The following is a 14,273-nucleotide window of genomic DNA, read 5'->3' on the forward strand; positions in this document are numbered from 1 at the left end:
AAAGTGGAAGTATGTTTTCTAAAATGGTCATCTAGACGTCGTTCTTTCGACTGAAATGACTACCTTTACAAAAACGACTTGTAACTTATTTTTTTGACTATAAACCTATACTTTTTCTGTTTAGATTCATAAAATAGAGTTCAATATGAAACCATAGCAATTTGATTCACTCAAAACGGATTTAAAATGAAGAAGTTATGGGTAAAACAAGATTGGATAATTTTTCTCATTTTAGCTACGTGAAAATTGGTAACAAATCTATTCCAACCATAACTTAATCAACTTGTATTGTATATTATGTAATCTTGAGATACCATAGACACGTATACAATGTTTCGACCTATCATGTCGACACATCTATATATATTTCGGAACAACCATAGACACTCTATATGTGAATGTTGGAGTTAGCTATACAGGGTTGAGGTTGATTCCAAAATATATATAGTTTGAGTTGTGATCAATACTGAGATACGTATACACTGGGTCATGGATTGATTCAAGATAATATTTATCGATTTATTTCTGTACATCTAACTGTGGACAACTAGTTGTAGGTTACTAACGAGGACAGCTGACTTAATAAACTTAAAACATCAAAATATATTAAAAGTGTTGTAAATATATTTTGAACATACTTTGATATATATGTATATATTGTTATAGGTTCGTGAATCAACCAGTGGCCAAGTCTTACTTCCCGACGAAGTAAAAATATGTGAAAGTGAGTTATAGTCCCACTTTTAAAATCTAATATTTTTGGGATGAGAATACATGCAGGTTTTATAAATGATTTACAAAATAGACACAAGTACGTGAAACTATATTCTATGGTTGAATTATTGAAATCGAATATGCCCCTTTTTATTAAGTCTGGTAATCTAAGAATTAGGGAACATACACCCTAATTGACGCGAATCCTAAAGATAGATCTATTAGGCCTAACAAACCCCATCCAAAGTACCGGATGCTTTAGTACTTCGAAATTTATATCATATCCGAAGGGTGTCCCGGAATGATGGGGATATTCTTATATATGCATCTTGTTAATGTCGGTTACCAGGTGTTCACCATATGAATGATTTTTATCTCTATGTATGGGATGTGTATTGAAATATGAAATCTTGTGGTCTATTGTTACGATTTGATATATATAGGTTAAACCTATAACTCACCAACATTTTTGTTGACGTTTAAAGCATGTTTATTCTCAGGTGAATACTAAGAGCTTCCGCTGTTGCATACTAAAATAAGGACAAGATTTGGAGTCCATGTTTGTATGATATTGTGTAAAAACTGCATTCAAGAAACTGATTTCGATGTAACATATTTGTATTGTAAACCATTTTGTAATGGTCGTGTGTACACAGGATATTTTAGATTATCATTATTTGATAATCTACGTAAAGCTTTTTAAACCTTTATTTATGAAATAAAGGTTATGGTTTGTTTTAAAAATGAATGCAGTCTTTGAAAAACGTCTCATATAGAGGTCAAAACTTCGCAACGAAATCAATTAATATGGAACGTTTTTAATCAATAAGAACGGGACATTTCACAACTACCCCCCATTCATGACACAGACATACCCTGACTGGGATCGAGAATCATCTCGACCAGTTTGGAAACTAGCATCTGTATAACATCTAATACTCAACTCTTCTTCCAAACCACCGTAAACCAAGTGTCTTTAGTTCTCTGCAAATACTTAAGAATGCTCTTAACAGCAATCCAATGTTCTTCACCCGGATTCTGTTGATAACGACTTGTCAAACTCAAGGCTAACGAGACGTCTGGTCTACTGCATAACATGGCATACATAATGGATCCTATAGCCGAAGCATACGGAACACATTTCATTCGTCTTATCTCATCAGGTGTGATAGGACTTTGAGACTTGCTCAAGGTTATGCCCTTTTGCATGGGCAATGCTCCGCGCTTGGAGTTTTGCATGTTAAATCTTCGTAAGATTTTATCAATGTATGTACTTTGACTCAAACCAATAAGCCTTTTGGATCTATTTCTATAGATCCCGATTCCTAGAATATACTTAGCTTCTCCAAGATCTTTCATGGCAAAACATTTTCCAAGCCAAGACATCTTGCAAAGTTGGAATGTCATTTCCAATAAGTAGTATGTCATCAACATACAAGATCAAGAAGACAACTTTGCTCCCACTAGCTCTAATGTAAACACAGGGCTCATCTCCGTTTTGAGAAAAACCAAGCTCTTTAATTTTCTCAACAAACTTAAGATTCCAGCTCCTAGATGCTTGCTTTAATCCATAAATGGATTTTAAAAGCTTGCATACTTTATTAGGATGTTTTGGATTTACAAACCCTTCCGGCTGAACCATATATACGTCCTCACTTAGGTCGCCATTTAGGAAGGCGGTTTTAACATCCATTTGCCATATTTCATAATCATGAAAAGCAGCTATGGCAATAAGTATCCTAATTGATTTAATGCTCGCGACTGGTGAAAAAGTTTCCTCAAAATCAATTCCTTGAGTTTGAGTATAACCTTTTGCCACCAACAGAGCCTTAAAAGTATTTACATTACCGTCCATGTCAGCCTTCTTCTTGAAGACCCATTTACTACCCACTGTCTTGCAATTGGGTGGAAGATCAATCAAGTTCCATACTTGATTATCTTTCATGGACTGCATCTCTGTCTTCATAGCATCTTGCCATTTGTCAGATTCTGGATATGATATGGCTTCACTGTAGCTAGAGGGTCCATCATAATCCCCTAGATGAGATTCATCTGAATTAATCAAAAGATTTAACCTCTCACGCTGATGAGGAGTTCTACTAGATCTACGAAGTATAGGTGTAACACGTTCTGGCTCACCAACAATGTGTTCAGCTTCAACGTGCGGTTGGCTAGTGTCTTCAGAAGGTATGTTACTTTGTGATTCTTGAATTTCCTCAAGATCTACTTTACTCCTACTGACTTCTTGTAAGAGAAGATCTCTTTCAAAGAATTCAGCAAACCGAGCAGTAAACACTTTGTTTTCAGCTTGGTAGTAAAAGTAGTAACCCATTATTTCCTTTGGGTATCCCACAAAGTGACATTTGATACCTCTGGGTTCTAACTTGTTTGAAGTGTCACGTTTCACATATGCTTCACAACCCCAGACTTTCAAATAAGACAACTTAGGTCTCTTTCCATGCCATAATTCATATGGTGTCTTTTCTACCTTCTTGGTTGGAACCATATTGAGTATGCGTGCAGCAGACTCTAATGCATAACCCCAAAAAGACATCGGCAGAGTAGTTAGACTCATCATAGATCGAACCATATCAAGTAAAGTTCGATTCCTCCGCTCCGACACACCATTGTGTTGTGGTGTGTAAGGTTGAGTGAATTGTGAGACAATCCCACGATTCTTCAGTGTGACGACCCGGAAATTTCTGACTAAATTTAAACTTTATCTTTATATTATTCTGACACGATAAGCAATGTTTGATAAGTTAAATCTCAAGGATTTTAAACTATGTTTATACATTCATTTAAACCTCGACCAAATTTCAATGATTCACGAACCATTAAATGAACATATATGAATATGTGTCTATATGTTATAAATTGAAAATGTCAACAAAGTATTTAAATGTATAATGCTTTATATGAACATATTTGTTTCAATATGATTATCGATGAAATTAAAAAAAATATATATTAAATGATTGAATTATCAGAAACATTGAATTATGATTACAAGTCTCTGTTGAGAGGTCCACTATGATTTGAGAAAATCTATTCCTCTTACCGATATTCGGAATAATTTGTAAAGCTATTTATAAATAAAAATAAAAAGTGTCATTTACGAAAGTTAGACAAAAGCTAGTGGAGAATTGGTTTCCATAATATTCTATTAATCTATTTTCAAACGTGCAAAAACGTTTTCAGTTTAAAAAGAACTTTATTATTAAAACGTATATAACTTTTATAAATATCTAGAATCACTTTTGACAACTCATTACTTAACCAGTATAATAAATATAACGATATTTATATTTTATTTCATTAAATATCTATAACGATTTAAATTAATATTATATATATTTATACGCGTATTATACGTACATAGTTTATACTTTTACTATACTTTAACTTTACCTTTACTTTACTTTTACTTTACTTTAACTTTAATAATTCACTTTAATAATTTATACTTTAATAATTCACTTTAATAATTCATACTTTAATAATTCACTTTAATAATTCATACTTTAATAATTCACTTTAATAATTCATACTTTAATAATTCACTTTAATAATTCATACTTTAATAATTCAAAAATCTATTATAAATAGAATTCAATAGGTTTCATTATTTCATAGAAACTTTTAAATATATTTCTCTAAACTCTCTCAATCGAATTACATATATATATATTTACTTAGTATTATCTCAAGATATTATTAGTATACATAAAATATTACGACGGAGTGATGTCCGAGTGATTTCAAAATAGTTTTTTTGAATGAGTCGAAGCTAAGAAAATTATGGGTTATAGCTATGGAGGTGATGGGTATGGTTCATGGGTATGCTCGTGAGGTCAATCTAGTGTTTATCATCTCCGTTGCGTCTACGTACTTTTCTGCAAGATTGAATCTCAATATTGATACGTGAGCACTCATAACTTAACTTTTATATATCAATAGTGTATCCCTGACTAGTGCTCGAGTATATAGGATTATGCATGCTTGTACATTCGATATTGTCCTTAGATAGGTTTATTGAATCCTGAATTAGATACATATGCTACTGAGATAGGGTATATGATATGCATTGTAGTGACCCGAACTTTTCCATGTTTATATATATTAATTGAGATTGATATTTACATGATTAAATGTTTCCAACATGTTAAGCAATCAAACTTGTTAAGACTTGATTAATTGAAATATGTTTCATATAGACAATTGACCACCCAAGTTGACCGGTGATTCACGAACGTTAAAACTTGTAAATACTATATGATGACATATATATGGATATATATATATAGTTAACATGATACTATGGTAAGTAAACATATCATTAAGTATATTAACAATGAACTACATATGTAAAAACAAGACTACTAACTTAATGATTTTTAAACGAGACATATATGTAACGATTATCGTTGTAAAGACATTTAATGTATATATATCATATTAAGAGATATTCATACATGATAATATCATGATAATATAATAATTTAAAATCTCATTTGATATTATAAACATTGGGTTAACAACATTTAACAAGATCGTTAACCTAAAGGTTTCAAAACAACACTTACATGTAACGACTAACGATGACTTAACGACTCAGTTAAAATGTATATACATGTAGTGTTTTAATATGTATTTATACACTTTTGAAATACTTCAATACACTTATCAAAATACTTCTACTTAACAAAAATGCTTACAATTACATCCTCGTTCAGTTTCATCAACAATTCTACTCGTATGCACCCGTATTCGTACTCGTACAATACACAGCTTTTAGATGTATGTACTATTGGTTTATACACTCCAATGATCAGCTCTTAGCAGCCCATGTGAGTCACCTAACACATGTGGGAACCATCATTTGGCAACTAGCATGAAATATCTCATAAAATTACAAAAATATGAGTAATCATTCATGACTTATTTACATGAAAACAAAATTACATATCCTTTATATCTAATCCATACACCAACGACCAAAAACACCTACAAACACTTTCATTCTTCAATTTTCTTCATCTAATTGATCTCTCTCAAGTTCTATCTTCAAGTTCTAAGTGTTCTTCATATATTCTACAAGTTCTAGTTACATAAAATCAAGAATACTTTCAAGTTTGCTAGCTCACTTCCAATCTTGTAAGGTGATCATCCAACCTCAAGAAATCATTGTTTCTTACAATAGGTTATCATTCTAATACAAGGTAATAATCATATTCAAACTTTGGTTCAATTTCTATAACTATAACAATCTTATTTCAAGTGATGATCTTACTTGAACTTGTTTTCGTGTCATGATTCTGCTTCAAGAACTTCGAGCCATCCATGGATCCGTTGAAGCTAGATCCATTTTTCTCTTTTCCAGTAGGTTTATCCAAGGAACTTAAGGTAGTAATGATGTTCATAACATCATTCGATTCATACATATAAAGCTATCTTATTCGAAGGTTTAAACGATTCATACATATAAAGCTATCTTATTCGAAGGTTTAAACTTGTAATCACTAGAACATAGTTTAGTTAATTCTAAACTTGTTCGCAAACAAAAGTTAATCCTTCTAACTTGACTTTTAAAATCAACTAAACACATGTTCTATATTTATATGATATGCTAACTTAATGATTTAAAACCTGGAAACACGAAAAACACCGTAAAACCGGATTTACGCCGTCGTAGTAACACCGCGGGCTGTTTTGGGTTAGTTAATTAAAAACTATGATAAACTTTGATTTAAAAGTTGTTATTCTGAGAAAATGATTGTTATTATGAACATGAAACTATATCCAAAAATTATGATTAAACTCAAAGTGGAAGTATGTTTTCTAAAATGGTCATCTAGACGTCGTTCTTTCGACTGAAATGACTACCTTTATAAAAACGACTTGTAACTTATTTTTCCGACTATAAACCTGATGCGTGATTATGACTTTAAAAACGCAATTTAGAACAAGCTTTCTTCACTTAAACAGATTTGAACACAAACCCCCAAATTTGTAACAGTAACAGCCCCAAAAACAGAGTATAAAACTCTGAAATAAGAACACAAGGATAGAAGAATCTAAACCCCAAATTGATAAAGATACCACCACAATTAGAGATCTAGAAACACTCTAAATCTTCAACTACAGCTGATAAAGATTCCACCACAACTATAATATCAGATATGAAGATTTGGATTTCACCACAATGTTTGATAAAGTAACACCACAAACACTGATAAAGAAACCACTCTTAGCCACCTGAATCAAAGATTTATAAAGACACAGAGATTTTGTAAATAGATAAGCTCTATCAAACTTTTCATTCAATCATCAACCAAGTTTTACAATTACAAGAACTCTCTATTTATAGTAGAAGCTTAACAGCTATTTTCTAAATAAGACAAAAACATAAAAAGGAAATGGAGACAAAAAAGGACAAACAATTACAAATTAGCCAATAAGAATAAAGGACACAATCTGCAAAAAGCCTGCCATTTGTTAGTGCTCCTTCCCATGATAAAAGCATCCAATGATAAATGGGAGTCTTCCTTGGACAGCTAACATTCTTCTAGAACAGCCACACACGTGTTAAGCACATGACCTGACCGGTTTATTGAAAAGCAGAAGTAAACTTTGAATTGTATCAGCAAGTTGGCCATTCAGACAGAAAATAGCATCGCGTGCTGGTTGTACTAGAGTTTCGTGTGCTGATTGAACTAAAATTCTTTAGCTGGTTGAACTAGCTGGTTCGCCTAAGCATAACTTTGCTGGTTCGATTTGCTGGTTACCCGGCTGAGTGAATTAAAGCTTTACTGGCTGAACTAAACTCATTTGCTGGTCCGGCTAGCTGGTTCTTCTTCGTTGCTGGCTTGCCTTCAACTATCAAAAACTTTATTCATGAAAACATAACTACTTCAGTTTAAGGACTGAAGTAGGGTCACCCCTGAGCTTCTTGAACCAGCTCCAAAAACACTTAGATGATACGAAATAGATGGCAAAACGACCATTGCTTGGCCTGATTCGGGTGTAACATCTTTTGAGCTCGAGCTGGCTGTGTTGCTGGTTACATTGCCCAGCACACCCGCATCAAAACCTATAATTTTTCTGTTTAGATTCATAAAATAGAGTTCAATATGAAACCATAGCAATTTGATTCACTCAAAACGGATTTAAAATGAAGAAGTTATGGGTAAAACAAGATTGGATAATTTTTCTCATTTTAGCTACGTGAAAATTGGTAACAAATCTATTCCAACCATAACTTAATCAACTTGTATTGTATATTATGTAATCTTGGGAACCTTTCCTTCCTTAGATGAATCCAAACAAGATCACCAGGAACAAAAGTGGGCTGCTTTCTGTGCTGGTTAGCTTTAGCCTTGTATTGCTGGTTGGTCTTCTCAATTTTGGCCCTCACTTGCTCATACAGCTTCTTCATTTCTTTGGCCTTTGCTACTGCATCAACACTTACCTTAGGCTCAACTGCAAAAGGAATCAGATCAATCGGTGTGAGTGGATTTGCACCATAGCAGATTTCAAATGGTGATTTTCCTGTGGAGTAATTAGGTGCTCTATTAAAAGCAAATTCAGCTTGAGCAAGCTTCAAATCCCACTCCTTCAAACTTTTCTTCACAAGTGCCCTTAGCAACATTCCCACAGTTCTATTGGTAACTTCAGTTTGACCATCAGTTTGGGGATGGTGAGAAGTGCTGAATAAAAGCTTTGTTCCAAGCAGCTTCCATAATGTCTTCCAAAAATAGCTTAAGAACTTTGTATCTCGATCAGACCCAATGGTTTTGGGAACTCCATGAAGACGAACAATTTCTTTGAAGAATAAAGTAGCAACAACAGTAGCATCATTGGTTTTGTTGCAGGCTATGAAATGAGCCATCTTTGAAAACCTGTCAACAACAACCATAATAGAATCTTTGCCTCGCTGAGTCCTTGGTAAAGCAACAATGAAATCCATGCTCAAATCTTCCCATGGCTGGTTGGGAACAGGAAGAGGAGTATATAAACCCTTGTGAAAAGTTGACTTAGCTTGACAGCAGGTAGCACAACGATTAATCACAGCTTTGACATCTTTATCCATACATGGCCAGTAGAAGTGTTCACTTAGGATATCCAATGTCTTGTTAATCCCAAAATGACCAGCTAAACCACCTCCATGTGCTTCTCTAATCAGCAACTCCCTGATTGAATCTTTTGGGATGCACAATCTGCTGCCCTTGAATAGAAAACCATCTTGCTCAACATAATCTCTTTTGGACTCAGCAGGAGAACAGTTCAAAATAGGAGCAAAGTCTGGATCAGCTTCATATAACTCCTTAACAAATGAAAATCCAAGAACTCTAGCTTCCAGAATTGACAACAAAGAATATCTTCTTGAAAGAGCACCAGCAACAACATTAGTAGTACCAGCCTTGTGTTTAGACACAAAGGAGTACATCTGCAAGAATTCAACCCATTTTGCATGCCTTGGATTTAATTTGTGCTGCCCATTAATGTATTTTAATGCTTCATGATCAGAAAAGAGAACAAACTGACTTGGCTTCAAATAATGTGACCAATGATCAACAGCTCGAATGATGGCATAAAACTCTTTATCATAAGTGCTATAATTCAGCTTTGACCCATTTAGCTTTTCACTGAAATAAGCTACTGGTCTTTTTCCTTGCACTAGCACAGCTCCAATGCCAACACCACTTGCATCACATTCAAGTTCAAACAACATATCAAAATTAGGCAAAGCAAGTATAGGTGCTGAACTTAGCTTCTCTTTCAATGATTCAAATGCTGATTGGGCAGAACTAGACCATTCAAATACCCCTTTCTTCATACAATCAGTAATTGGAGCAACAATTGTGGAGAAGTCTTTGATAAATCTTCTATAAAATGAAGCTAAACCATGAAAACTTCTGACTTCAGTGATGGTAGAAGGACTAGGCCATGATCTGATTGCTTCCACCTTAGATGGATCCATTGAAATGCCTTCTTCAGAAACCACATATCCAAGAAACACTACTTTGCTAACAAAGAAATCACACTTCTCCAGCTTTGCATATAACTGATTCTGCCTTAATAGCTCAAATACTTTCCTCAGATGATCCAAGTGTTCTTCTTTAGTTTTTGAGTACACTAGGATGTCATCAAAGTAAACAACCACAAACTGACCAATTAGCGGCCTGAGCACTTCATTCATAAGCCTCATGAATGTGCTGGGTGCATTAGACAACCCAAAAGGCATAACCAACCACTCGAATAATCCACCTTTGATCTTGAAAGCTGTCTTCCATTCATCTCCTTCTTTCATTCGACTCTGATGATACCCACTTCTAAGATCAACTTTGGAAAACACACAAGAACCATGCAGCTCATCTAGAATATCATCTAATCTAGGTATGGGATACCTATATTTGATGGTGATGTTGTTAATAGCTCTGCTGTCTACACACATTCTCATAGAACCATCTTTTTTTGGAACCAACAAAGCTGGTACTGAACAAGGACTCATGCTGGTTCTAACATATCCCTTGGCAACCAACTCATTAACTTGCTTTTCTAATTCTTTTGCTTCATGAGGGGAACATCGATAAGCTGCTTTATTAGGAAGAACAGATCCAGGTACAAGATCAATTTGATGTTCAATACCCCTGATTGGTGGTAAACCAGTAGGTAACTCAGTAGGAAACACATCAGTAAATTCGGATAACAATGGCTTTACCCTAGCTGGTATTTCATCATGCTGGTTCAACTCATCACTTTCAACCATCAGCAATAAATAAGCACCAGTACCACCCTTTAACTCAGTATCAACTTCAGCTTGAGTCATAAATAAAGCTTTATCATTCTTAACAGTAGGATCAGCCCTAGGTATTTCACTAGGCTTTAAAGAAGTGAGGGTGATCTTCTTTCCATTCACATACATTGAATAAGTATTTTGGTGTCCATTATGATAGACATACTTATCAAATATCCAAGGTCTACCAAGCAGCAAATGACAAGCATCCATAGGAATAACATCACAAGTAATCTCATCTTGATAAACAGTACCAATAGAAAATGGAACAGTAACTTGGCGAGTAACCTTTACCTCACTGCCTTGGTTAAGCCATTGAAGTTTGTATGGATGAGGATGCTTCTTTGTAACCAGCTCAAGCTTTTACACCATGTGAGCAGATGCTGCGTTTGCACAGCTGCCTCCACCAACAATCAGGCTGCACACTTTACCCTTGACTGTGCATCTTGAATGAAAGATGTTTTCTCGCTGGCTCTTATCTTCAATAGTCTCAGCTGAGTGCATTACTCTTCGAACCACTAAAAACTCTCCAATATCAGCAGCAACAAACTCTTCACTATCAGACTCATCATATGCTGGTTCAGTTTCAAAACCCCCTTCCAAATCTTCAATCTCCCTTAGTGTAAGAGCACGCTGGTTAGGACATTGAGCTTGAAAATGCCCAAATCCATGGCACTTGAAGCATTTTCTCCTATCATCTTTAGGACCAGCTACAACCTGCTCTTTGCCTTTAGATACTTTGGATGATGCCTCGTTATGCCTAGGCAGCATAGATGATTGACCCTTCATAGGCAGCACAGCTGGCTTGGAATAAGACTTAAAATTAATTTTCTTTTTTGCTTGTCTCTCTACTTGAATAGCCAGCTTGCAAGCACTCTCAAAAGTCCATAGAGGCTGCATTTCAACTTGATCAGCAATAGAAGCATTTAAGCCCCCAACGAATCTTGCTATAGTGTGTTCTTCAGCTTCTTTAACATTTGTACGAATCTTGAGCTGCTCAAACTCTCTGATGTAATCAACAACATTCATGGTGCGTTGCTTGAGTATATTCATCTGTATATACAGATCTTGTTTGTAAGCTTGAGGAACAAATCTCTTTTGCATACACTCTTTTAACTTGGACCAGGTTTTGATGGTCTTCTTTCCTTCATATTGCCTTTCTTTTTTTAGATTATCATACCACATTGAAGCATACTTCTTCAATCTGATTACAGCAACTTTAAAGGCCTTTTTATCATCATAGCCTTTAACCTCCATAATTCTATCCATGGCCTGAACCCATTCAAAGTAATCTTCAGGATTAGAGGACCCTTCAAAATCAGGTGGATCTATCTTGATATCTTTCAAATCATCAGCTTTTTTCCTATGCCTTCTTCTTCTTTGTGAAGAAGCATGAGATCCATCAGTAGATTGGCTACCATCCTCAGATTCAGTACTAGAAGACACAATAGTTGTATCTCCATTTTCAGATCTAATTCTATTTCTTCTTGGAACACCATCTTCCAACAAGTTAACCATTCTTTCCATCTGATGTTGTAGAGCTTCAATAGCTCTATCTCTTCTAAGATTATGAGCTTCTTCAAGAGTCATATTCCTTGGAATATCAGCCATTTCAAATATCAGATCTGAAATAGACCTTTAGCAACAAATAGAAACCCAGATCTGAAATAAAGCTTAACAGCTCTAAAACAGAGTATGAACTGAAACAACAATAAAAATGATAAGAAAGCTTCGATTTGAACAACCTAAGCTCTGATACCACTTTGATGCGTGATTATGACTTTAAAAACGCAATTTAGAACAAGCTTTCTTCACTTAAACAGATCTGAACACAAACCCCCAAATTTGTAACAGTAACAGCCCCAAAAACAGAGTATAAAACTCTGAAATAAGAACACAAGGATAGAAGAATCTAAACCCCAAATTGATAAAGATACCACCACAATTAGAGATCTAGAAACACTCTAAATCTTCAACTACAGCTGATAAAGATTCCACCACATATATAATATCAGATATGAAGATTTGGATTTCACCACAATGTTTGATAAAGTAACACCACAAACACTGATAAAGAAACCACTCTTAGCCACCGGAATCAAAGATTCGTAAAGACACCGAGATTTTGTAAATAGATAAGCTCTATCAAACCTTTCATTCAATCATCAACCAAGTTTTACAATTACAAGAACTCTCTATTTATAGTAGAAGCTTAACAGCTATTTTCTAAATAAGACAAAAACATAAAAAGGAAATGGAGACAAAAAAGGACAAACAATTACAAATTAGCCAATAAGAATAAAGGACACAATCTGCAAAAAGCCTGCCATTTGTTAGTGCTCCTTCCCATGATAAAAGCATCCAATGATAAATGGGAGTCTTCCTTGGACAGCTAACATTCTTCTAGAACAGCCACACACGTGTTAAGCACATGACCTGACCGGTTTATTGAAAAGCAGAAGTAAACTTTGAATTGTATCAGCAAGTTGGCCATTCAGACAGAAAATAGCATCGCGTGCTGGTTGTACTAGAGTTTCGTGTGCTGATTGAACTAAAATTCTTTAGCTGGTTGAACTAGCTGGTTCGCCTAAGCATAACTTTGCTGGTTCGATTTGCTGGTTACCCGGCTGAGTGAATTAAAGCTTTACTGGCTGAACTAAACTCATTTGCTGGTCCGGCTAGCTGGTTCTTCTTCGTTGCTGGCTTGCCTTCAACTATCAAAAACTTTATTCATGAAAACATAACTACTTCAGTTTAAGGACTGAAGTAGGGTCACCCCTGAGCTTCTTGAACCAGCTCCAAAAACACTTAGATGATACAAAATAGATGGCAAAACGACCATTGCTTGGCCTGATTCGGGTGTAACATCTTTTGAGCTCGAGCTGGCTGTGTTGCTGGTTACATTGCCCAGCACACCCGCATCAAAACCTATAATTTTTCTGTTTAGATTCATAAAATAGAGTTCAATATGAAACCATAGCAATTTGATTCACTCAAAACGGATTTAAAATGAAGAAGTTATGGGTAAAACAAGATTGGATAATTTTTCTCATTTTAGCTACGTGAAAATTGGTAACAAATCTATTCCAACCATAACTTAATCAACTTGTATTGTATATTATGTAATCTTGAGATACCATAGACACATATACAATGTTTCGACTTATCATGTCGACACATCTATATATATTTCGGAACAATCATAGACACTCTATATGTGAATGTTGGAGTTAGCTATACAGGGTTGAGGTTGATTCCAAAATATATATAGTTTGAGTTGTGATCAATACTGAGATATGTATACACTGGGTCGTGGATTGATTCAAGATAATATTTATCGATTTATTTCTGTACATCTAACTGTGGACAACTAGTTGTAGGTTAGTAACGAGGACAGTTGACTTAATAAACTTAAAACATCAAAATATATTAAAAGTGTTGTAAATATATTTTGAACATACTTTGATATATATGTATATATTGTTATAAGTTCGTGAATTGTAGAGACCCGTCCTAATCCATCCGGACGAAGTCCATATCGATTACAAACGATTCACAACAGTTGATTACATCACGAGGTAATTAACCTCTATATGATAAATTTTACAAACATTGCATTCGTTTTTAAAAGACAAACTTTCGTTACATCGACAGTTGACAGGCATGTAAAGCATTTCATAATATATCCAAATATAATTGACTTAATAATAATCTTGATGAACTCAACGACTCGAATGTAACATCTTTTGAAATATGTCAT

This window comes from Rutidosis leptorrhynchoides, chromosome 11, assembly GCF_046630445.1.
Source record: "Rutidosis leptorrhynchoides isolate AG116_Rl617_1_P2 chromosome 11, CSIRO_AGI_Rlap_v1, whole genome shotgun sequence".
Lineage (NCBI taxonomy): Eukaryota > Viridiplantae > Streptophyta > Magnoliopsida > Asterales > Asteraceae > Rutidosis > Rutidosis leptorrhynchoides.